Source organism: Ovis canadensis, chromosome 23, assembly GCF_042477335.2.
Source record: "Ovis canadensis isolate MfBH-ARS-UI-01 breed Bighorn chromosome 23, ARS-UI_OviCan_v2, whole genome shotgun sequence".
Lineage (NCBI taxonomy): Eukaryota > Metazoa > Chordata > Mammalia > Artiodactyla > Bovidae > Ovis > Ovis canadensis.
The window spans coordinates 5,373,547-5,398,207 of NC_091267.1; positions in this window are offsets into that span (position 1 = coordinate 5,373,547).

A 24,661-nucleotide genomic window follows, 5' to 3' on the forward strand; every position below is an offset into this window, starting at 1 on the left:
TCCTCTCCCGTCGATGCTGGGGCCTAAGCCCTTGTGTGGAGTCGGGGCCGGAACGTGAGGATTCCTCTCCAGTGCTGACATGGATCTTGGGGTACTTCTGGAGTCTCCCCAGGGGAGTCAGTCCTCGTCTCGAATGCGGGCATGCATTTGCGCTTTCCTCCAGAGCGGTAGCAGCAGTGTCACGCAGTCCACCGCGTGGTTCAAAGGATCTATGGTTTTCCCTCGAGTCTTTCCCACGAGGCTTTCCCACGAGGCTTTCCCACGAGGCTTTCCCACAGGGCTGTCCCACGTGCACACGTGGTGGGAGTCGATCCTCGGCTTGAACGTCAAGGCAGTGCAGGGAAAACAGGTTCCTCTGGAATGGACTGACACATCTTGGGGTCTCTTGGAATGGTGCCACGACCCTGGAGTTCCTCTCTCCTTTCCTGTGGAGAGCGCCTCCTCTTGAGATGCGACGGGAACGCCTGGAATTCTTTCCCTACGAAACAGGGAAAGGATCCCTCATCTCGAGATAGGAGGCGGAACCGGGGCTCCCATGGATGTGTGCGGGACCCCACGTGCTTCCTCTCGAGTGGAGACGGGTATGTCGGGGAACTTCTTGAGTTGCAGCAAGGGTGTGAAGGACCCTTTGGAAGTTCCAGTGGTTAGATGTTATTGGCCTCGAGAAGCCTCAGCGGAAATGGGCCTCATCTCGCCTGGAGGGCAAAACCTCCTGGATTTTCTCAAGTTGCGGCAGGTGCTCTCGACTTACGACGGGGACCTCAGGGACCCGCTCTGGTGGCCTCAGGAAAGGCCAGTCCCCATGCGAGTTCCTCGGGGGCCTCTCGGGATTCCTCTCCCGTCGATGCCGTGGCCTAAGACCTTGTGTGGAGTCGGGGCCGGAACCTGAGGATTCCTCTCCAGTGCTGACATGGATCTTGGGGTACTTCTGGAGTCTCCCCAGGGGAGTCAGTCCTCGTCTCGAATGCGGGCATGCACTTGCGCTTTCCTCCAGATCGGTAGCAGCAGTGTCACGCAGTCTGCCGCGTGGATCACAGGATATATCGTTTTCCCTCGAGTCTTTCCCACGAGGCTTTCACACGAGGCTTTCCCAAAGGGCTGTCCCACGTGCACACGTGGTGGGAGTCGATCCTCAGCTTGAACGTCAAGGCAGTGCAGGGAAAACAGGTCCCTCTGGAATGGACTGACACATCTGGGGGACTCTTGGAATGGTGGCACGACCCTGGAGTTCCTCTCTCCTCTCCTGTGGAGAGCGCCTCCTCTTGAGATGCGACGGGAACGCCGGGAATTCTTTCCCTACGAAACAGGGAAAGGATCCCTCATCTCGAGCTAGGAGGCGGAAACGGGGCTCCCCTGGATGTGTGCGGGACCCCACGTGCTTCCTCTCGAGTGGAGACGGGTATGTCGGGGAACTTTTTGAGTTGCAGCCAGGGTGTGAAGGACCCTTTGGAAGTTCCAGTGGTTAGATATGATTGGCCTCGAGAAGCCTCAGCGGAAATGGGCCTCGTCTCGCCTGGAGGGCAAAACCTCCTGGATTTTCTCGAGTTGCGGCAGGTGCTCTCGACTTACGACGGGGACCTCGGGGACCCGCTCTGGTGGCCCCAGGAAAGGCCAGTCCCCATGCGAGTTCCTCTGGGGCCGCTCGGGATTCCTCTCCCATCGATGCCGGGGCCTAAGACCTTGTGTGGAGTCGGGGCCCGAACCTGAGGATTCCTCTCCAGTGCTGACATGGATCTTGGGGTACTTCTGGAGTCTCCCCAGCGGAGTCAGTCCTCGTCTCGAATGCGGGCATGCACTTGCTCTTTCCTCCAGAGCGGTAGCAGCAGTGTCACGCAGTCCGCCGCGTGGATCAAAGGATCTATGATTTTCCCTCGAGCCTTTCCAACGAGGCTTTCCCTCGAAGCTTTCCCACAGGGCTGTCCCACAGGGCTGTCCCACGTGCACACGTGGTGGGAGTCGATCCTCGGCTTGAACGTCAAGGCAGTGCAGGGAAAACAGGTTCCTCTGGAATGGACTGACACATCTGGGGGACTCTTGGAATGGTGGCACGACCCTGGAGTTCCTCTCGCCTTTCCTGTGGAGAGCGCCTTCTCTTGAGATGCGACGGGAACGCCGGGAATTCTTTCCCTACGAAACAGGGAAAGGATCCCTCATCTCGAGCTAGGAGGCCGAAACGGGGCTCCCCTGGATGTGTGCGGGACCCCACGTGCTTCCTCTCGAGTGGAGACGGGTATGTCGGGGAACTTCTTGAGTTGCAGCAAGGGTGGGAAGGACCCTTTGGAAGTTCCAGTGGTTAGACGGGATTAGCCTCGAGAAGCCTCAGCGGAAATGGGCCTCATCTCGCCTGGAGGGCAAAACCTCCTGGATTTTCTCGAGTTGCGGCAGGTGCTCTCGACTTACGACGGGGACCTCGGGGACCCGCTCTGGTGGCCCCAGGAAAGGCCAGTCCCCATGCGAGTTCCTCTGGGGCCGCTCGGGATTCCTCTCCCATCGATGCCGGGGCCTAAGACCTTGTGTGGAGTCGGGGCCCGAACCTGAGGATTCCTCTCCAGTGCTGACATGGATCTTGGGGTACTTCTGGAGTCTCCCCAGCGGAGTCAGTCCTCGTCTCGAATGCGGGCATGCACTTGCTCTTTCCTCCAGAGCGGTAGCAGCAGTGTCACGCCGTCCGCCGCGTGGATCAAAGGATCTATGGTTTTCCCTCGAGCCTTTCCCACGAGGCTTTCCCTCGAGGCTTTCCCACAGGGCTGTCCCACAGGGCTGTCCCACGTGCACACGTGGTGGGAGTCGATCATCGGCTTGAATGTCAAGGCAGTGCAGGGAAAACAGATTCCTCTGGAATGGACTGACACATCTGGGGGACTCTTGGAATGGTGCCACGACCCTGGAGTTCCTCTCGCCTTTCCTGTGGAGAGCGCCACCTCTTGAGATGCGACGGGAACGCCGGGAATTCTTTCCCTACAAAACAGGGAAAGGATCCCTCATCTCGAGCTAGGAGGCCGAAACGGGGCTCCCCTGGATGTGTGCGGGACCCCACGTGCTTCCTCTCGAGTGGAGACGGGTATGTCGGGGAACTGCTTGAGTTGCAGCAAGTGTGTGAAGGACCCTTTGGAAGTTCCAGTGGTTAGATGTGATTAGCCTCGAGAAGCCTCAGCGGAAATGGGCCTCATCTCGCCTGGAGGGCAAAACCTCCTGGATTTTCTCGAGTTGCGGCAGGTGCTCTCGACTTACGATGGGGACCTCAGGGACCCGCTCTGGTGGCCTCAGGAAAGGCCAGTCCCCATGCGAGTTCCTCGGGGTCCTCTCGGCATTCCTCTATCGTCGATTCCGGGGCCTAAGACCTTGTGTGGAGTCGGGGCCGGAACCTGAGGATTCCTCTCCAGTGCTGACATGGATCTTGGGGTACTTCTGGAGTCTCCCCAGGGGAGTCAGTCCTCGTCTCGAATGCGGGCATGCACTTGCGCTTTCCCCCAGAGCGGTAGCAGCAGTGTCACGCAGTCCGCCGCGTGGATCAAAGGATCTATGGTTTTCCCTCGAGTCTTTCCCACGAGGCTTTCCCACGAGGCTTTCCCACAGGGCTGTCCCACGTGCACACGTGGTGGGAGTCGATCCTCGGCTTGAACGTCAAGGCAGTGCAGGGAAAACAGGTTCCTCTGGAATGGACTGACACATCTGGGGGACTCTTGGAATCGTGGCACGACCCTGGAGTTCCTCTCGCCTTTCCTGTGGAGAGCGCCTCCTCTTGAGATGCGACGGGAACGCCGGGAATTCTTTCCCTACGAAACAGGGAAAGGATCCCTCATCTCGAGCTAGGAGGCGGAAACGGGGCTACCCTGGATGTGTGCGGGACCCTCGTGCTTCCTCTCGAGTGGAGACGGGTATGTCGGGGAACTTCTAGAGTTGCAGCAAGGGTGTGAAGGACCCTTTGGAAGTTCCAGTGGTTAGACGTGATTAGCCTCGAGAAGCCTCAGCGGAAATGGGCCTCATCTCACCTGGAGGGCAAAACCTCCTGGATTTTCTCGAGTTGCGGCAGGTGCTCTCGACTTACGACGGGGACCTCAGGGAACCGCTCTGGTGGCCTCAGGAAAGGCCAGTCCCCATGCGAGTTATTCGGGGGCCTCTCGGGATTCCTCTCCCGTCGATGCCGGGGCCTAAGACCTTGTGTGGAGTCGGGGCCGGAACCTGAGGATTCCTCTCCAGTGCTGACATGGATCTTGGGGTACTTCTGGAGTCTCCCCAGGGGAGTCAGTCCTCGTCTCGAATGCGGGCATGCACTTGCGCTTTCCTCCAGAGCGGTAGCAGCAGTGTCACGCAGTCCGCCGCGTGGATCAAAGGATCTATGATTTTCCCTCGAGTCTTTCCCACGAGGCTTTCCCACGAGGCTTTCCCACAGGGCTGTCCCACGTGCACACGTGTTGGGAGTGGATTCTCGGCTTGAACGTCAAGGCAGTGCAGGGAAAAAAGTTTCCTCTAGAATGGACTGACACATCTGGGGCACTCTTGGAATGGTGGCAAGACCCTGGAGTTCCTTTCGCCTTTCCTGTGGAGAGCGCCTCCTCTTGAGATTCGACGGGAACGCCGGGAATTCTTTCCCTACTAAACAGGGAAAGGATCCCTCATCTCGAGCTAGGAGGCGGAAACGGGGCTCCCCTGGATGTGTGCGGGACACCACGTGCTTCCTCTCGAGTGGAGACGGGTATGTCGGGGAACTTCTTGAGTTGCAGCAAGGGTGTGAAGGACCCTTTGGAAGTTCCAGTGGTTAGATGTGATTGGCCTCGAGAAGCCTCAGCGGAAATGGGCCTCATCTCGCCTGGAGGGCAAAACCTCCTGGATTTTCTCGAGTTGCGGCAGGTGCTCTCGACTTACGACGGGGACCTCAGGGACCCGCTCTGGTGGCCTCAGGAAAGGCCAGTCCCCATGCGAGTTCCTCGGGTCCTCTCGGGATTCCTCTCCCGTCGATGCTGGGGCCTAAGCCCTTGTGTGGAGTCGGGGCCGGAACGTGAGGATTCCTCTCCAGTGCTGACATGGATCTTGGGGTACTTCTGGAGTCTCCCCAGGGGAGTCAGTCCTCGTCTCGAATGCGGGCATGCACTTGCGCTTTCCTCCAGAGCGGTAGCAGCAGTGTCACGCAGTCCACCGCGTGGATCAAAGGATCTATGGTTTTCCCTCGAGGCTTTCCCACGAGGCTTTCCCACGAGGCTTTCCCACAGGGCTGTCCCACGTGCACACGTGGTGGGAGTCGATCCTCGGCTTGAACGTCAAGGCAGTGCAGGGAAAACAGGTTCCTCTGGAATGGACTGACACATCTGGGGGACTCTTGGAATGGTGGCACGACCCTGGAGTTCCTCTCGCCTTTCCTGTGGAGAGCGCCTCCTCTTGAGATGCGACGGGAACGCCGGGAATTCTTAGCCTACGAAACAGGGAAAGGATCCCTCATCTTCAGCTAGGAGACGGAAACGGGGCTCCCCTGGATGTGTGCGGGACACCACGTGCTTCCTCTCGAGTGGAGACGGGTATGTCGGGGAACCTCTTGAATTGCAGCAAGGGTGTGAAGGACCCTTTGGAAGTTCCAGTGGTTAGATGTGATTGGCCTCGAGAAGCCTCAGCGGAAATGGGCCTCATCGCGCCTGGAGGGCAAAACCTCCTGGATTTTCTCGAGTTGCGGCAGGTGCTCTCGACTTACGATGGGGATCTCAGGGACCCGCTCTGGTGGCCTCAGGAAAGGCCAGTCCCCATGCGAGTTCCTCGGGGGCCTCTCGGGATTCCTCTCCCGTCGATGCCGGGGCCTAAGACCTTGTGTGGAGTCGGGGCCGGAACCTGAGGATTCCTCTCCAGTGCTGACATGGATCTTGGGGTACTTCTGGTGTCTCCCCAGGGGAGTCAGTCCTCGTCTCGAATGCGGGCATGCACTTGCGCTTTCCTCCAGAGCGGTAGCAGCATTGTCACGCAGTCCGCCGCGTGGATCAAAGGATCTATGGTTTTCCCTCGAGTCTTTCCCACGAGGCTTTCCCACGAGGCTTTCCCACAGGGCTGTCCCACGTGCACACGTGGTGGGAGTCGATCCTCGGCTTGAACGTCAAGGCAGTGCAGGGAAAACAGGTTCCTCTGGAATGGACTGACACATCTGGGGGACTCTTGGAATGGTGGCAGGACCCTGGAGTTCCTCTCGCCTTTCCTGTGGAGAGCGCCTCCTCTTGAGATGCGACGGGAACGCCGGGAATTCTTTCCCTACGAAACAGGGAAAGGATCCCTCATCTCGAGCTAGGAGGCGGAAATGGGGCTCCCCTGGATGTGTGCGGGACACCACGTGCTTCCTCTCGAGTGCAGACGGGTATGTCGGGGAACTTCTTGAGTTGCAGCAAGGGTGTGAAGGACCCTTTGGAAGTTCCAGTGGTTAGATGTGATTGGCCTCGAGAAGCCTCAGCGGAAATAGGCCTCATCTCGCCTGGAGGGCAAAACCTCCTGGATTTTCTCGAGTTGCAGCAGGTGCTCTCGACTTACGACGGGGACCTCAGGGACCCGCTCTGGTGGCCTCAGGAAAGGCCAGTCCCCATGCGAGTTCCTCGGGGGCCTCTCGGGATTTCTCTCCCGTCGATGCCGGGGCCTAAGACCTTGTGTGGAGTCGGGGCCGGAACCTGAGGATTCCTCTCCAGTGCTGACATGGATCTTGGGGTACTTCTGGAGTCTCCCCAGGGGAGTCAGTCCTCGTCTCGAATGCGGGCATGCACTTGCGCTTTCCTCCAGAGCGGTAGCAGCAGTGTCACGCAGTCCGCCGCGTGGATCAAAGGATCTATGGTTTTCCCTCGAGTCTTTCCCACGAGGCTTTCCCAGGAGGCTTTCCCACAGGGCTGTCCCACGTGCACACGTGGTGGGAGTCGATCCTCGGCTTGAACGTCAAGGCAGTACAGGGAAAACAGGTTCCTCTGGAATGGACTGACACATCTGGGGGACTCTTGGAATCGTGGCACGACCCTGGAGTTCCTCTCGCCTTTCCTGTGGAGAGCGCCTCCTCTTGAGATGCGACGGGAACGCCGGGAAATCTTTCCCTACGAAACAGGGAAAGGATCCCTCATCTCGAGCTAGGAGGCGGAAACGGGGCTCCCCTGGATGTGTGCGGGACCCCACGTGCTTCCTCTCGAGTGGACACGGGTAGGTCGGGGAACTTCTTGAGTTGCAGCAAAGGTGTGAAGGACCCTTTGGAAGTTCCAGTGGTTAGATGTGATTGGCCTCGAGAAGCCTCAGCGGAAATGGGCCTCATCGCGCCTGGAGGGCAAAACCTCCTGGATTTTATAGAGTTGCGGCAGGTGCTCTCGACTTACGACGGGGACCTCAGGGACCCACTCTGGTGGCCTCAGGAAAGGCCAGTCCCCATGCGAGTTCCTCGGGGGCCTCTCGGGATTCCTCTCCCGTCGATGCCGGGGCCTAAGACCTTGTGTGGAGTCGGGGCCGGAACCTGAGGATTCCTCTCCAGTGCTGACATGGATCTTGGGGTACTTCTGGAGTCTCCCCAGGGGAGTCAGTCCTCGTCTCGAATGCGGGCATGCACTTGCGCTTTCCTCCAGAGCGGTAGCAGCAGTGTCACGCAGTCCGCCGCGTGGATCAAAGGATCTATGGTTTTCCCTCGAGTCTTTCCCACGAGGCTTTCCCACGAGGCTTTCCCACAGGGCTGTCCCACGTGCACACGTGGTGGGAGTCGATCCTCGGCTTGAACGTCAAGGCAGTGCAGGGAAAACAGGTTCCTCTGGAATGGACAGACATATCTGGGGGACTCTTGGAATGGTGGCACGACCCTGGAGTTCCTCTCGCCTTTCCTGTGGAGAGCGCCTCCTCTTGAGATGCGACGGGAACGCCGGGAATTCTTAGCCTACGAAACAGGGAAAGGATCCCTCATCTTCAGCTAGGAGACGGAAACGGGGCTCCCCTGGATGTGTGCGGGACACCACGTGCTTCCTCTCGAGTGGAGACGGGTATGTCGGGGAACCTCTTGAATTGCAGCAAGGGTGTGAAGGATCCTTTGGAAGTTCCAGTGGTTAGATGTGATTGGCCTCGAGAAGCCTCAGCGGAAATGGGCCTCATCGCGCCTGGATGGCAAAACCTCCTGGATTTTCTCGAGTTGCGGCAGGTGCTCTCGACTTACGATGGGGATCTCAGGGACCCGCTCTGGTGGCCTCAGGAAAGGCCAGTCCCCATGCGAGTTCCTCGGGGGCCTCTCGGGATTCCTCTCCCGTCGATGCCGGGGCCTAAGACCTTGTGTGGAGTCGGGGCCGGAACCTGAGGATTCCTCTCCAGTGCTGACATGGATCTTGGGGTACTTCTGGTGTCTCCCCAGGGGAGTCAGTCCTCGTCTCGAATGCGGGCATGCACTTGCGCTTTCCTCCAGAGCGGTAGCAGCATTGTCACGCAGTCCGCCGCGTGGATCAAAGGATCTATGGTTTTCCCTCGAGTCTTTCCCACGAGGCTTTCCCACGAGGCTTTCCCACAGGGCTGTAACACGTGCACACGTGGTGGGAGTCGATCCTCGGCTTGAACGTCAAGGCAGTGCAGGGAAAACAGGTTCCTCTGGAATGGACTGACACATCTGGGGGACTCTTGGAATGGTGTCACGACCCTGGAGTTCCTCTCGCCTTTCCTGTGGAGAGCGCCTCCTCTTGAGATGCGACGGGAACGCCGGGAATTCTTTCCCTACGAAACAGGGAAAGGATCCCTCATCTCGAGCTAGGAGGCGGAAATGGGGCTCCCCTGGATGTGTGCGGGACACCACGTGCTTCCTCTCGAGTGCAGACGGGTATGTCGGGGAACTTCTTGAGTTGCAGCAAGGGTGTGAAGGACCCTTTGGAAGTTCCAGTGGTTAGATGTGATTGGCCTCGAGAAGCCTCAGCGGAAATTGGCCTCATCTCCCCTGGAGGGCAAAACCTCCTGGATTTTCTCGAGTTGCAGCAGGTGCTCTCGACTTACGACGGGGACCTCAGGGACCCGCTCTGGTGGCCTCAGGAAAGGCCAGTCCCCATGCGAGTTCCTCGGGGGCCTCTCGGGATTTCTCTCCCGTCGATGCCGGGGCCTAAGACCTTGTGTGGAGTCGGGGCCGGAACCTGAGGATTCCTCTCCAGTGCTGACATGGATCTTGGGGTACTTCTGGAGTCTCCCCAGGGGAGTCAGTCCTCGTCTCGAATGCGGGCATGCACTTGCGCTTTCCTCCAGAGCGGTAGCAGCAGTGTCACGCAGTCCGCCGCGTGGATCAAAGGATCTATGGTTTTCCCTCGAGTCTTTCCCACGAGGCTTTCCCAGGAGGCTTTCCCACAGGGCTGTCCCACGTGCACACGTGGTGGGAGTCGATCCTCGGCTTGAACGTCAAGGCAGTGCAGGGAAAACAGGTTCCTCTGGAATGGACTGACACATCTGGGGGACTCTTGGAATGGTGTCACGACCCTGGAGTTCCTCTCGTCTTTCCTGTGGAGAGCGCCTCCTCTTGAGATGCGACGGGAACGCCGGGAATTCTTTCGCTACGAAACAGGGAAAGGATCCCTCATCTCGAGCTAGGAGGCGGAAACGGGGCTCCCCTGGATGTGTGCGGGACCCCACGTTCTTCCTCTCGAGTGGAGACGGGTATGTCGGGGAACTTCTTGAGTTGCAGCAAAGGTATGAAGGACCCTTTGGAAGTTCCAGTGGTTAGATGTGATTGGCCTCGAGAAGCCTCAGCGGAAATGGGCCTCATCTCACCTGGAGGGCAAAACCTCCTGAATTTTATAGAGTTGCGGCAGGTGCTCTCGACTTACGACGGGGACCTCAGGGAACCGCTCTGGTGGCCTCAGGAAAGGCCAGTCCCCATGCGAGTTCCTCGGGGGCCTCTCGGGATTCCTCTCCCGTCGATGCCGGGGCCTAAGACCTTGTGTGGAGTCGGGGCCGGAACCTGAGGATTCCTCTCCAGTGCTGACATGGATCTTGGGGTACTTCTGGAGTCTCCCCAGGGGAGTCAGTCCTCGTCTCGAATGCGGGCATGCACATGCGCTTTCCTCCAGAGCGGTAGCAGCAGTGTCACGCAGTCCGCCGCGTGGATCAAAGGATCTATGGTTTTCCCTCGAGTCTTTCCAACGAGGCTTTCCCACGAGGCTTTCCCACAGGGCTGTCCCACGTGCACACGTGGTGGGAGTCGATCCTCGGCTTGAACGTCAAGGCAGTGCAGGGAAAACAGGTTCCTCTGGAATGGACTGACACATCTGGGGGACTCTTGGAATGGTGGCACGACCCTGGAGTTCCTCTCGCCTTTCCTGTGGAGAGCGCCTCCTCTTGAGATGCGACGGGAACGCCGGGAATTCTTAGCCTACGAAACAGGGAAAGGATCCCTCATCTTCAGCTAGGAGACGGAAACGGGGCTCCCCTGGATGTGTGCGGGACACCACGTGCTTCCTCTCGAGTGGAGACGGGTATGTCGGGGAACCTCTTGAATTGCAGCAAGGGTGTGAAGGACCCTTTGGAAGTTCCAGTGGTTAGATGTGATTGGCCTCGAGAAGCCTCAGCGGAAATGGGCCTCATCTCGCCTGGAGGGCAAAACCTCCTGGATTTTCTCGAGTTGCGGCAGGTGCTCTCGACTTACGATGGGGATCTCAGGGACCCGCTCTGGTGGCCTTAGGAAAGGCCAGTCCCCATGCGAGTTCCTCGGGGGCCTCTCGGGATTCCTCTCCCGTCGATGCCGGGGCCTAAGACCTTGTGTGGAGTCGGGGCCGGAACCTGAGGATTCCTCTCCAGTGCTGACATGGATCTTGGGGTACTTCTGGTGTCTCCCCAGGGGAGTCAGTCCTCGTCTCGAATGCGGGCATGCACTTGCGCTTTCCTCCAGAGCGGTAGCAGCATTGTCACGCAGTCCGACGCGTGGATCAAAGGATCTATGGTTTTCCCTCGAGTCTTTCCCACGAGGCTTTCCCACGAGGCTTTCCCACAGGGCTGTCCCACGTGCACACGTGGTGGGAGTCGATCCTCGGCTTGAACGTCAAGGCAGTGCAGGGAAAACAGGTTCCTCTGGAATGGACTGACACATCTGGGGGACTCTTGGAATGGTGTCACGACCCTGGAGTTCCTCTCGCCTTTCCTGTGGAGAGCGCCTCCTCTTGAGATGCGACGGGAACGCCGGGAATTCTTTCCCTACGAAACAGGGAAAGGATCCCTCATCTCGAGCTAGGAGGCGGAAATGGGGCTCCCCTGGATGTGTGCGGGACACCACGTGCTTCCTCTCGAGTGCAGACGGGTATGTCGGGGAACTTCTTGAGTTGCAGCAAGGGTGTGAAGGACCCTTTGGAAATTCCAGTGGTTAGATGTGATTGGCCTCGAGAAGCCTCAGCGGAAATAGGCCTCATCTCGCCTGGAGGGCAAAACCTCCTGGATTTTCTCGAGTTGCGGCAGGTGCTCTCGACTTACGACGGGGACCTCAGGGACCCGCTCTGGTGGCCTCAGGAAAGGCCAGTCCCCATGCGAGTTCCTCGGGGGCCTCTCGGGATTTCCCCCCCACGATGCCGGGGCCTAAGACCTTGTGTGGAGTCGGGGCCGGAACCTGAGGATTCCTCTCCAGTGCTGACATGGATCTTGGGGTACTTCTGGAGTCTCCCCAGGGGAGTCAGTCCTCGTCTCGAATGCGGGCATGCACTTGCGCTTTCCTCCAGAGCGGTAGCAGCAGTGTCACGCAGTCCGCCGCGTGGATCAAAGGATCTATGGTTTTCCCTCGAGTCTTTCCCACGAGGCTTTCCCAGGAGGCTTTCCCACAATGCTGTCCCACGTGCACACGTGGTGGGAGTCGATCCTCGGCTTGAACGTCAAGGCAGTGCAGGGAAAACAGGTTCCTCTGGAATGGACTGACACATCTGGGGGACTCTTGGAATGGTGTCACGACCCTGGAGTTCCTCTCGCCTTTCCTGTGGAGAGCGCCTCCTCTTGAGATGCGACGGGAACGCCGGGAATTCTTTCCCTACGAAACAGGGAAAGGATCCCTCATCTCGAGCTAGGAGGCGGAAACGGGGCTCCCCTGGATGTGTGCGGGACCCCACGTGCTTCCTCTCGAGTGGAGACGGGTATGTCGGGGAACTTCTTGAGTTGCAGCAAAGGTGTGAAAGACCCTTTGGAAGTTGCAGTGGTTAGATGTGATTGGCCTCGAGAAGCCTCAGCGGAAATGGGCCTCATCTCACCTGGAGGGCAAAACCTCCTGGATTTTATAGAGTTGCGGCAGGTGCTCTCGACTTACGACGGGGACCTCAGGGACCCGCTCTGGTGGCCTCAGGAAAGGCCAGTCCCCATGCGAGTTCCTCGGGGGCCTCTCGGGATTCCTCTCCCGTCGATGCCGGGGATTAAGACCTTGTGTGGAGTCGGGGCCGGAACCTGAGGATTCCTCTCCAGTGCTGACATGGATCTTGGGGTACTTCTGGAGTCTCCCCAGGGGAGTCAGTCCTCGTCTCGAATGCGGGCATGCACTTGCGCTTTCCTCCAGAGCGGTAGCAGCAGTGTCACGCAGTCCGCCGCGTGGATCAAAGGATCTATGGTTTTCCCTCGAGTCTTTCCCACGAGGCTTTCCCACGAGGCTTTCCCACAGGGCTGTCCCACGTGCACACGTGGTGGGAGTCGATCCTCGGCTTGAACGTCAAGGCAGTGCAGGGAAAACAGGTTCCTCTGGAATGGACTGACACATCTGGGGGACTCTTGGAATGGTGGCACGACCCTGGAGTTCCTCTCGCCTTTCCTGTGGAGAGCGCCTCCTCTTGAGATGCGACGGGAACGCCGGGAATTCTTAGCCTACGAAACAGGGAAAGGATCCCTCATCTTCAGCTAGGAGACGGAAACGGGGCACCCCTGGATGTGTGCGGGACACCACGTGCTTCCTCTCGAGTGGAGACGGGTATGTCGGGGAACCTCTTGAATTGCAGCAAGGGTGTGAAGGACCCTTTGGAAGTTCCAGTGGTTAGATGTGATTGGCCTCGAGAAGCCTCAGCGGAAATGGGCCTCATCGCGCCTGGAGGGCAAAACCTCCTGGATTTTCTCGAGTTGCGGCAGGTGCTCTCGACTTACGATGGGGATCTCAGGGACCCGCTCTGGTGGCCTCAGGAAAGGCCAGTCCCCATGCGAGTTCCTCGGGGGCCTCTCGGGATTCCTCTCCCGTCGATGCCGGGGCCTAAGACCTTGTGTGGAGTCGGGGCCGGAACCTGAGGATTCCTCTCCAGTGCTGACATGGATATTGGGGTACTTCTGGTGTCTCCCCAGGGGAGTCAGTCCTCGTCTCGAATGCGGGCATGCACTTGCGCTTTCCTCCAGAGCGGTAGCAGCATTGTCACGCAGTCCGCCGCGTGGATCAAAGGATCTATGGTTTTCCCTCGAGTCTTTCCCACGAGGCTTTCCCACGAGGCTTTCCCACAGGGCTGTCCCACGTGCACACGTGGTGGGAGTCGATCCTCGGCTTGAACGTCAAGGCAGTGCAGGGAAAACAGGTTCCTCTGGAATGGACTGACACATCTGGGGGACTCTTGGAATGGTGGCACGACCCTGGAGTTCCTCTCGCCTTTCCTGTGGAGAGCGCCTCCTCTTGAGATGCGACGGGAACGCCGGGAATTCTTTCCCTACGAAACAGGGAAAGGATCCCTCATCTCGAGCTAGGAGGCGGAAATGGGGCTCCCCTGGATGTGTGCGGGACACCACGTGCTTCCTCTCGAGTGCAGACGGGTATGTCGGGGAACTTCTTGAGTTGCACCAAGGGTGTGAAGGACCCTTTGGAAGTTCCAGTGGTTAGATGTGATTGGCCTCGAGAAGCCTCAGCGGAAATAGGCCTCATCTCGCCTGGAGGGCAAAACCTCCTGGATTTTCTCGAGTTGCAGCAGGTGCTCTCGACTTACGACGGGGACCTCAGGGACCCGGTCTGGTGGCCTCAGGAAAGGCCAGTCCCCATGCGAGTTCCTCGGGGGCCTCTCGGGATTTCTCTCCCGTCGATGCCGGGGCCTAAGACCTTGTGTGGAGTCGGGGCCGGAACCTGAGGATTCCTCTCCAGTGCTGACATGGATCTTGGGGTACTTCTGGAGTCTCCCCAGGGGAGTCAGTCCTCGTCTCGAATGCGGGCATGCACTTGCGCTTTCCTCCAGAGCGGTAGCAGCAGTGTCACGCAGTCCGCCGCGTGGATCAAACGATCTATGGTTTTCCCTCGAGTCTTTCCCACGAGGCTTTCCCAGGAGGCTTTCCCACAGGGCTGTCCCACGTGCACACGTGGTGGGAGTCGATCCTCGGCTTGAACGTCAAGGCAGTGCAGGGAAAACAGGTTCCTCTGGAATGGACTGACACATCTGGGGGACTCTTGGAATCGTGGCACGACCCTGGAGTTCCTCTCGCCTTTCCTGTGGAGAGCGCCTCCTCTTGAGATGCGACGGGAACGCCGGGAATTCTTTCCCTACGAAACAGGGAAAGGATCCCTCATCTCGAGCTAGGAGGCGGAAACGGGGCTCCACTGGATGTGTGCGGGACCCCACGTGCTTCCTCTCGAGTGGAGACGGGTATGTCGGGGAACTTCTTGAGTTGCAGCAAAGGTGTGAAGGACCCTTTGGAAGTTCCAGTGGTTAGATGTGATTGGCCTCGAGAAGCCTCAGCGGAAATGGGCCTCATCTCACCTGGAGGGCAAAACCTCCTGGATTTTATAGAGTTGCGGCAGGTGCTCTCGACTTACGACGGGGACCTCAGGGACCCGCTCTGGTGGCCTCAGGAAAGGCCAGTCCCCATGCGAGTTCCTCGGGGGCCTCTCGGGATTCCTCTCCCGTCGATGCCGGGGCCTAAGACCTTGTGTGGAGTCGGGGCCGGAACATGAGGATTCCTCTCCAGTGCTGACATGGATCTTGGGGTACTTCTGGAGTCTCCCCAGGGGAGTCAGTCCTCGTCTCGAATGCGGGCATGCACTTGCGCTTTCCTCCAGAGCGGTAGCAGCAGTGTCACGCAGTCCGCCGCGTGGATCAAAGGATCTATGGTTTTCCCTCGAGTCTTTCCCACGAGGCTTTCCCACGAGGCTTTCCCACAGGGCTGTCCCACGTGCACACGTGGTGGGAGTGGATCCTCGGCTTGAACGTCAAGGCAGTGCAGGGAAAACAGGTTCCTCTGGAATGGACTGACACATCTGGGGGACTCTTGGAATGGTGGCACGACCCTGGAGTTCCTCTCGCCTTTCCTGTGGAGAGCGCCTCCTCTTGAGATGCGACGGGAACGCCGGGAATTCTTAGCCTACGAAACAGGGAAAGGATCCCTCATCTTCAGCTAGGAGACGGAAACGGGGCTCCCCTGGATGTGTGCGGGACACCACTTGCTTCCTCTCGAGTGGAGACGGGTATGTCGGGGAACCTCTTGAATTGCAGCAAGGGTGTGAAGGACCCTTTGGAAGTTCCAGTGGTTAGATGTGATTGGCCTCGAGAAGCCTCAGCGGAAATGGGCCTCATCGCGCCTGGAGGGCAAAACCTCCTGGATTTTCTCGAGTTGCGGCAGGTGCTCTCGACTTACGATGGGGATCTCAGGGACCCGCTCTGGTGGCCTCAGGAAAGGCCAGTCCCCATGCGAGTTCCTCGGGGGCCTCTCGGGATTCCTCTCCCGTCGATGCCGGGGCCTAAGACCTTGTGTGGAGTCGGGGCCGGAACCTGAGGATTCCTCTCCAGTGCTGACATGGATCTTGGGGTACTTCTGGTGTCTCCCCAGGGGAGTCAGTCCTCGTCTCGAATGCGGGCATGCACTTGCGCTTTCCTCCAGAGTGGTAGCAGCATTGTCACGCAGTCCGCCGCGTGGATCAAAGGATCTATGGTTTTCCCTCGAGTCTTTCCCACGAGGCTTTCCCAGGAGGCTTTCCCACAGGGCTGTCCCACGTGCACACGTGGTGGGAGTCGATCCTCGGCTTGAACGTCAAGGCAGTGCAGGGAAAACAGGTTCCTCTGGAATGGACTGACACATCTGGGGGACTCTTGGAATGGTGTCACGACCCTGGAGTTCCTCTCGCCTTTCCTGTGGAGAGCGCCTCCTCTTGAGATGCGACGGGAACGCCGGGAATTCTTTCCCTACGAAACAGGGAAAGGATCCCGCATCTCGAGCTAGGAGGCGGAAACGGGGCTCCCCTGGATGTGTGCGGGACCCCACGTGCTTCCTCTCGAGTGGAGACGGGTATGTCGGGGAACTTCTTGAGTTGCAGCAAAGGTATGAAGGACCCTTTGGAAGTTCCAGTGGTTAGATGTGATTGGCCTCGAGAAGCCTCAGCGGAAATGGGCCTCATCTCACCTGGAGGGCAAAACCTCCTGGATTTTATAGAGTTGCGGCAGGTGCTCTCGACTTACGACGGGGACCTCAGGGAACCGCTCTGGTGGCCTCAGGAAAGGCCAGTCCCCATGCGAGTTCCTCGGGGGCCTCTCGGGATTCCTCTCCCGTCGATGCCGGGGCCTAAGACCTTGTGTGGAGTCGGGGCCGGAACCTGAGGATTCCTCTCCAGTGCTGACATGGATCTTGGGGTACTTCTGGAGTCTCCCCAGGGGAGTCAGTCCTCGTCTCGAATGCGGGCATGCACATGCGCTTTCCTCCAGAGCGGTAGCAGCAGTGTCACGCAGTCCGCCGCGTGGATCAAAGGATCTATGGTTTTCCCTCGAGTCTTTCCCACGAGGCTTTCCCACAGGGCTGTCCCACCTGCACACGTGGTGGGAGTCGATCCTCGGCTTGAACGTCAAGGCAGTGCAGGGAAAACAGGTTCCTCTGGAATGGACTGACACATCTGGGGGACTCTTGGAATGGTGGCACGACCCTGGAGTTCCTCTCCTTTCCTGTGGAGAGCGCCTCCTCTTGAGATGCGACGGGCACGCCGGGAATTCTTTCCCTACGAAACAGGGAAAGGATCCCTCATCTCGAGCTAGGAGCGGGAACGGGGCTCCCCTGGATGTGTGCGGGACACCACGTGCTTCCTCTCGAGTGCAGACGGGTATGTCGGGGAACTTCTTGAGTTGCAGCAAGGGTGTGAAGGACCCTTTGGAAGTTCCAGTGGTTAGATGTGATTGGCCTCGAGAAGCCTCAGCGGAAATAGGCCTCATCTCGCCTGGAGGGCAAAACCTCCTGGATTTTCTCGAGTTGCAGCAGGTGCTCTCGACTTACGACGGGGACCTCAGGGACCCGCTCTGGTGGCCTCAGGAAAGGCCAGTCCCCATGCGAGTTCCTCGCGGGCCTCTCGGGATTTCTCTCCCGTCGATGCCGGGGCCTAAGACCTTGTGTGGAGTCGGGGCCGGAACCTGAGGATTCCTCTCCAGTGCTGACATGGATCTTGGGGTACTTCTGGAGTCTCCCCAGGGGAGTCAGTCCTCGTCTCGAATGCGGGCATGCACTTGCGCTTTCCTCCAGAGCGGTAGCAGCAGTGTCACGCAGTCTGCCGCGTGGATCAAAGGATCTATGGTTTTCCCTCGAGTCTTTCCCACGAGGCTTTCCCAGGAGGCTTTCCCACAGGGCTGTCCCACGTGCACACGTGGTGGGAGTCGATCCTCGGCTTGAACGTCAAGGCAGTGCAGGGAAAACAGGTTCCTCTGGAATGGACTGACACATCTGGGGGACTCTTGGAATGGTGTCACGACCCTGGAGTTCCTCTCGCCTTTCCTGTGGAGAGCGCCTCCTCTTGAGATGCGACGGGAACGCCGGGAATTCTTTCCCTACGAAACAGGGAAGGGATCCCTCATCTCGAGCTAGGAGGCGGAAACGGGGCTCCCCTGGATGTGTGCGGGACCCCACGTGCTTCCTCTCGAGTGGAGACGGGTATGTCGGGGAACTTCTTGAGTTGCAGCAAAGGTGTGAAGGACCCTTTGGAAGTTCCAGTGGTTAGATGTGATTGGCCTCGAGAAGCCTCAGCGGAAATGGGCCTCATCTCACCTGGAGGGCAAAACCTCCTGGATTTTATAGAGTTGCGGCAGGTGCTCTCGACTTACGACGGGGACCTCAGGGACCCGCTCTGGTGGCCTCAGGAAAGGCCAGTCCCCATGCGAGTTCCTCGGGGGCCTCTCGGGATTCCTCTCCCGTCGATGCCGGGGCCTAAGACCTTGTGTGGAGTCGGGGCCGGAACCTGAGGATTCCTCTCCAGTGCTGACATGGATCTTGGGGTACTTCTGGAGTCTCCCCAGGGGAGTCAGTCCTCGTCTCGAATGCGGGCATGCACTTGCGCTTTCCTCCAGAGCGGTAGCAGCAGTGTCACGCAGTCCGCCGCGTGGATCAAAGGATCTATGGTTTTCCCTCGAGTCTTTCCCACGAGGCTTTCCCACGAGGCTTTCCCACAGGGCTGTCCCACGTGCACACGTGGTGGGAGTCGATCCTCGTCTTGAACGTCAAGGCAGTGCAGGGAAAACAGGTTCCTCTGGAATGGACTGACACATCTGGGGGACTCTTGGAATGGTGGCACGACCCTGGAGTTCCTCTCGCCTTTCCTGTGGAGAGCGCCTCCTCTTGAGATGCGACGGGAACGCCGGGAATTCTTTCCCTACGAAACAGGGAAAGGATCCCTCATCTCGAGCTAGGAGGCGGAAATGGGGCTCCCCTGGATGTGTGCGGGACACCACGTGCTTCCTCTCGAGTGCAGACGGGTATGTCGGGGAACTTCTTGAGTTGCAGCAAGGGTGTGAAGGACCCTTTGGAAGTTCCAGTGGTTAGATGTGATTGGCCTCGAGAAGCCTCAGCGGAAATAGGCCTCATCTCGCCTGGAGGGCAAAACCTCCTGGATTTTCTCGAGTTGCAGCAGGTGCTCTCGACTTACGACGGGGACCTCAGGGACCCGCTCTGGTGGCCTCAGGAAAGGCCAGTCCCCATGCGAGTTCCTCGGGGGCCTCTCGGGATTTCTCTCCCGTCGATGCCGGGGCCTAAGACCTTGTGTGGAGTCGGGGCCGGAACCTGAGGATTCCTCTCCAGTGCTGACATGGATCTTGGGGTACTTCTGGAGTCTCACCAGGGGAGTCAGTCCTCGTCTCGAATGCGGGCATGCACTTGCGCTTTCCTCCAGAGCGGTAGCAGCAGTGTCACGCAGTCCGCCGCGTGGATCAAAGGATCTATGGTTTTCCCTCGAGTCTTTCCCACGAGGCTTTCCCACGAGGCTTTCCCACAGGGCTGTCCCACGTGCACACGTGGTGGGAGTCGATCCTCGGCTTGAACGTCAAGGCAGTGCAGGGAAAACAGGTTCCTCTGGAATGGACTGACACATCTGGGGGACTCTTGGAATGGTGTCACGACCCTGGAGTTCCTCTCGCCTTTCCTGTGGAGAGCGCCTCCTCTTGAGATGCGACGGGAACGCCGGGAATTCTTTCCCTACGAAACAGGGAAAGGATCCCTCATCTCGAGCTAGGAGGCGGAAACGGGGCTCCCCTGGATGTGTGCGGGACCCCACGTGCTTCCTCTCGAGTGGAGACGGGTATGTCGGGGAACTTCTTGAGTTGCAGCAAAGGTATGAAGGACCCTTTGGAAGTTCCAGTGGTTAGATGTGATTGGCCTCGAGAAGCCTCAGCGGAAATGGGCCTCATCTCACCTGGAGGGCAAAACCTCCTGGATTTTATAGAGTTGCGGCAGGTGCTCTCGACTTACGACGGGGACCTCAGGGAACCGCTCTGGTGGCCTCAGGAAAGGCCAGTCCCCATGCGAGTTCCTCGGGGGCCTCTCGGGATTCCTCTCCCGTCGATGCCGGGGCCTAAGACCTTGTGTGGAGTCGGGGCCGGAACCTGAGGATTCCTCTCCAGTGCTGACATGGATCTTGGGGTACTTCTGGAGTCTCACCAGGGGAGTCAGTCCTCGTCTCGAATGCGGGCATGCACATGCGCTTTCCTCCAGAGCGGTAGCAGCAGTGTCACGCAGTCCGCCGCGTGGATCAAAGGATCTATGGTTTTCCCTCGAGTCTTTCCCACGAGGCTTTCCCACAGGGCTGTCCCACCTGCACACGTGGTGGGAGTCGATCCTCGGCTTGAACGTCAAGGCAGTGCAGGGAAAACAGGTTCCTCTGGAATGGACTGACACATCTGGGGGACTCTTGGAATGGTGGCACGACCCTGGAGTTCCTCTCCTTTCCTGTGGAGAGCGCCTCCTCTTGAGATGCGACGGGCACGCCGGGAATTCTTTCCCTACGAAACAGGGAAAGGATCCCTCATCTCGAGCTAGGAGGCGGAAATGGGGCTCCCCTGGATGTGTGCGGGACACCACGTGCTTCCTCTCGAGTGGAGACGGGTATGTCGGGGAACTTCTTGAGTTGCAGCAAAGGTGTGAAGGACCCTTTGGAAGTTCCAGTGGTTAGATGTGATTGGCCTCGAGAAGCCTCAGCGGAAATGGGCCTCATCTCGCCTGGAGGGCAAAACCTCCTGGATTTTCTCGAGTTGCGGCAGGTGCTCTCGACTTACGACGGGGACCTCAGGGACCCGCTCTGGTGGCCTCAGGAAAGGCCAGTCCCCATGCGAGTTCCTCGGGGGCCTCTCGGGATTCCTCTCCCGTCGATGCCGGGGCCTAAGACCTTGTGTGGAGTCGGGGCCGGAACCTGAGGATTCCTCTCCAGTGCTGACATGGATCTTGGGGTACTTCTGGAGTCTCCCCAGGGGAGTCAGTCCTCGTCTCGAATGCGGGCATGCACTTGCGCTTTCCTCCAGAGCGGTAGCAGCAGTGTCACGCAGTCCGCCGCGTGGATCAAAGGATCTATGGTTTTCCCTCGAGTCTTTCCCACGAGGCTTTCCCACGAGGCTTTCCCACAGGCCTGTCCCACGTGCACACGTGGTGGGAGTCGATCCTCGGCTTGAACGTCAAGGCAGTGCAGGGAAAACAGGTTCCTCTGGAATGGACTGACACATCTGGGGGACTCTAGGAATGGTGGCACGACCCTTAAGTTCCTCTCGCCTTTCCTGTGGAGAGCGCCTCCTCTTGAGATGCGACGGGAACGCCGGGAATTCTTTCCCTACGAAACAGGTAAAGGATCCCTCATCTCGAGCTAGGAGCGGGAACGGGGCTCCCCTGGATGTGTGCGGGACACCACGTGCTTCCTCTCGAGTGCAGACGGGTATGTCGGGGAACTTCTTGAGTTGCAGCAAGGGTGTGAAGGACCCTTTGGAAGTTCCAGTGGTTAGATGTGATTGGCCTCGAGAAGCCTCAGCGGAAATAGGCCTCATCTCGCCTGGAGGGCAAAACCTCCTGGATTTTCTCGAGTTGCAGCAGGTGCTCTCGACTTACGACGGGGACCTCAGGGACCCGCTCTGGTGGCCTCAGGAAAGGCCAGTCCCCATGCGAGTTCCTCGCGGGCCTCTCGGGATTTCTCTCCCGTCGATGCCGGGGCCTAAGACCTTGTGTGGAGTCGGGGCCGGAACCTGAGGATTCCTCTCCAGTGCTGACATGGATCTTGGGGTACTTCTGGAGTCTCCCCAGGGGAGTCAGTCCTCGTCTCGAATGCGGGCATGCACTTGCGCTTTCCTCCAGAGCGGTAGCAGCAGTGTCACGCAGTCTGCCGCGTGGATCAAAGGATCTATGGTTTTCCCTCGAGTCTTTCCCACGAGGCTTTCCCAGGAGGCTTTCCCACAGGGCTGTCCCACGTGCACACGTGGTGGGATTCGATCCTCGGCTTGAACGTCAAGGCAGTGCAGGGAAAACAGGTTCCTCTGGAATGGACTGACACATCTGGGGGACTCTTGGAATGGTGTCACGACCCTGGAGTTCCTCTCGCCTTTCCTGTGGAGAGCGCCTCCTCTTGAGATGCGACGGGAACGCCGGGAATTCTTTCCCTACGAAACAGGGAAAGGATCCCTCATCTCGAGCTAGGAGGCGGAAACGGGGCTCCCCTGGATGTGTGCGGGACCCCACGTGCTTCCTCTCGAGTGGAGACCGGTATGTCGGGGAACTTCTTGAGTTGCAGCAAAGGTGTGAAGGACCCTTTGGAAGTTCCAGTGGTTAGATGTGATTGGCCTCGAGAAGCCTCAGCGGAAATGGGCCTCATCTCACCTGGAGGGCAAAACCTCCTGGATTTTATAGAGTTGCGGCAGGTGCTCTCGACTTACGACGGGGACCTCAGGGACCCGCTCTGGTGGCCTCAGGAAAGGCCAGTCCCCATGCGAGTTCCTCGGGGGCCTCTCGGGATTCCTCTCCCGTCGATGCCGGGGCCTAAGACCTTGTGTGGAGTCGGGGCCGGAACCTGAGGATTCCTCTCCAGTGCTGACATGGATCTTGGGGTACTTCTGGAGTCTCCCCAGGGGAGTCAGTCCTCGTCTCGAATGCGGGCATGCACTTGCGCTTTCCTCCAGAGCGGTAGCAGCAGTGTCACGCAGTCCGCCGCGTGGATCAAAGGATCTATGGTTTTCCCTCGAGTCTTTCCCACGAGGCTTTCCCACAGGGCTGTCCCACCTGCACACGTGGTGGGAGTCGATCCTCGGCTTGAACGTCAAGGCAGTGCAGAGAAAACAGGTTCCTCTGGAATGGACTGACACATCTGGGGGACTCTTGGAATGGTGGCACGACCCTGGAGTTCCTCTCCTTTCCTGTGGAGAGCGCCTCCTCTTGAGATGCGACGGGCACGCCGGGAATTCTTTCCCTACGAAACAGGGAAAGGATCCCTCATCTCGAGCTAGGAGGCGGAAATGGGGCTCCCCTGGATGTGTGCGGGACACCACGTGCTTCCTCTCGAGTGGAGACGGGTATGTCGGGGAACTTCTTGAGTTGCAGCAAAGGTGTGAAGGACCCTTTGGAAGTTCCAGTGGTTAGATGTGATTGGCCTCGAGAAGCCTCAGCGGAAATGGGCCTCATCTCGCCTGGAGGGCAAAACCTCCTGGATTTTCTCGAGTTGCGGCAGGTGCTCTCGACTTACGACGGGGACCTCAGGGACCCGCTCTGGTGGCCTCAGGAAAGGCCAGTCCCCATGCGAGTTCCTCGGGGGCCTCTCGGGATTCCTCTCCCGTCGATGCCGGGGCCTAAGACCTTGTGTGGAGTCGGGGCCGGAACCTGAGGATTCCTCTCCAGTGCTGACATGGATCTTGGGGTACTTCTGGAGTCTCCCCAGGGGAGTCAGTCCTCGTCTCGAATGCGGGCATGCACTTGCGCTTTCCTCCAGAGCGGTAGCAGCAGTGTCACGCAGTCCGCCGCGTGGATCAAAGGATCTATGGTTTTCCCTCGAGTCTTTCCCACGAGGCTTTCCCACGAGGCTTTCCCACAGGGCTGTCCCACGTGCACACGTGGTGGGAGTCGATCCTCGGCTTGAACGTCAAGGCAGTGCAGGGAAAACAGGTTCCTCTGGAATGGACTGACACATCTGGGGGACTCTTGGAATGGTGGCACGACCCTGGAGTTCCTCTCGCCTTTCCTGTGGAGAGCGCCTCCTCTTGAGATGCGACGGGAACCCCGGGAATTCTTAGCCTACGAAACAGGGAAAGGATCCCTCATCTTCAGCTAGGAGACGGAAACGGGGCTCCCCTGGATGTGTGCGGGACACCACGTGCTTCCTCTCGAGTGGAGACGGGTATGTCGGGGAACCTCTTGAATTGCAGCAAGGGTGTGAAGGACCCTTTGGAAATTCCAGTGGTTAGATGTGATTGGCCTCGAGAAGCCTCAGCGGAAATGGGCCTCATCGCGCCTGGAGGGCAAAACCTCCTGGATTTTCTCGAGTTGCGGCAGGTGCTCTCGACTTACGATGGGGATCTCAGGGACCCGCTCTGGTGGCCTCAGGAAAGGCCAGTCCCCATGCGAGTTCCTCGGGGGCCTCTCGGGATTCCTCTCCCGTCGATGCCGGGGCCTAAGACCTTGTGTGGAGTCGGGGCCGGAACCTGAGGATTCCTCTCCAGTGCTGACATGGATCTTGGGGTACTTCTGGTGTCTCCCCAGGGGAGTCAGTCCTCGTCTCGAATGCGGGCATGCACTTGCGCTTTCCTCCAGAGCGGTAGCAGCATTGTCACGCAGTCCGCCGCGTGGATCAAAGGATCTATGGTTTTCCCTCGAGTCTTTCCCACGAGGCTTTCCCACGAGGCTTTCCCACAGGGCTGTCCCACGTGCACACGTGGTGGGAGTCGATCCTCGGCTTGAACGTCAAGGCAGTGCAGGGAAAACAGGTTCCTCTGGAATGGACTGACACATCTGGGGGACTCTTGGAATGGTGGCAGGACCCTGGAGTTCCTCTCGCCTTTCCTGTGGAGAGCGCCTCCTCTTGAGATGCGACGGGAACGCCGGGAATTCTTTCCCTACGAAACAGGGAAAGGATCCCTCATCTGGAGCTAGGAGGCGGAAATGGGGCTCCCCTGGATGTGTGCGGGACACCACGTGCTTCCTCTCGAGTGGAGACGGGTATGTCGGGGAACTTCTTGAGTTGCAGCAATGGTGTGAAGGACCCTTTGGAAGTTCCAGTGGTTAGATGTGATTGGCCTCGAGAAGCCTCAGCGGAAATAGGCCTCATCTCGCCTGGAGGGCAAAACCTCCTGGATTTTCTCGAGTTGCAGCAGGTGCTCTCGACTTACGACGGGGACCTCAGGGACCCGCTCTGGTGGCCTCAGGAAAGGCCAGTCCCCATGCGAGTTCCTCGGGGGCCTCTCGGGATTTCTCTCCCGTCGATGCCGGGGCCTAAGACCTTGTGTGGAGTCGGGGCCGGAACCTGAGGATTCCTCTCCAGTGCTGACATGTATCTTGGGGTACTTCTGGAGTCTCCCCAGGGGAGTCAGTCCTCGTCTCG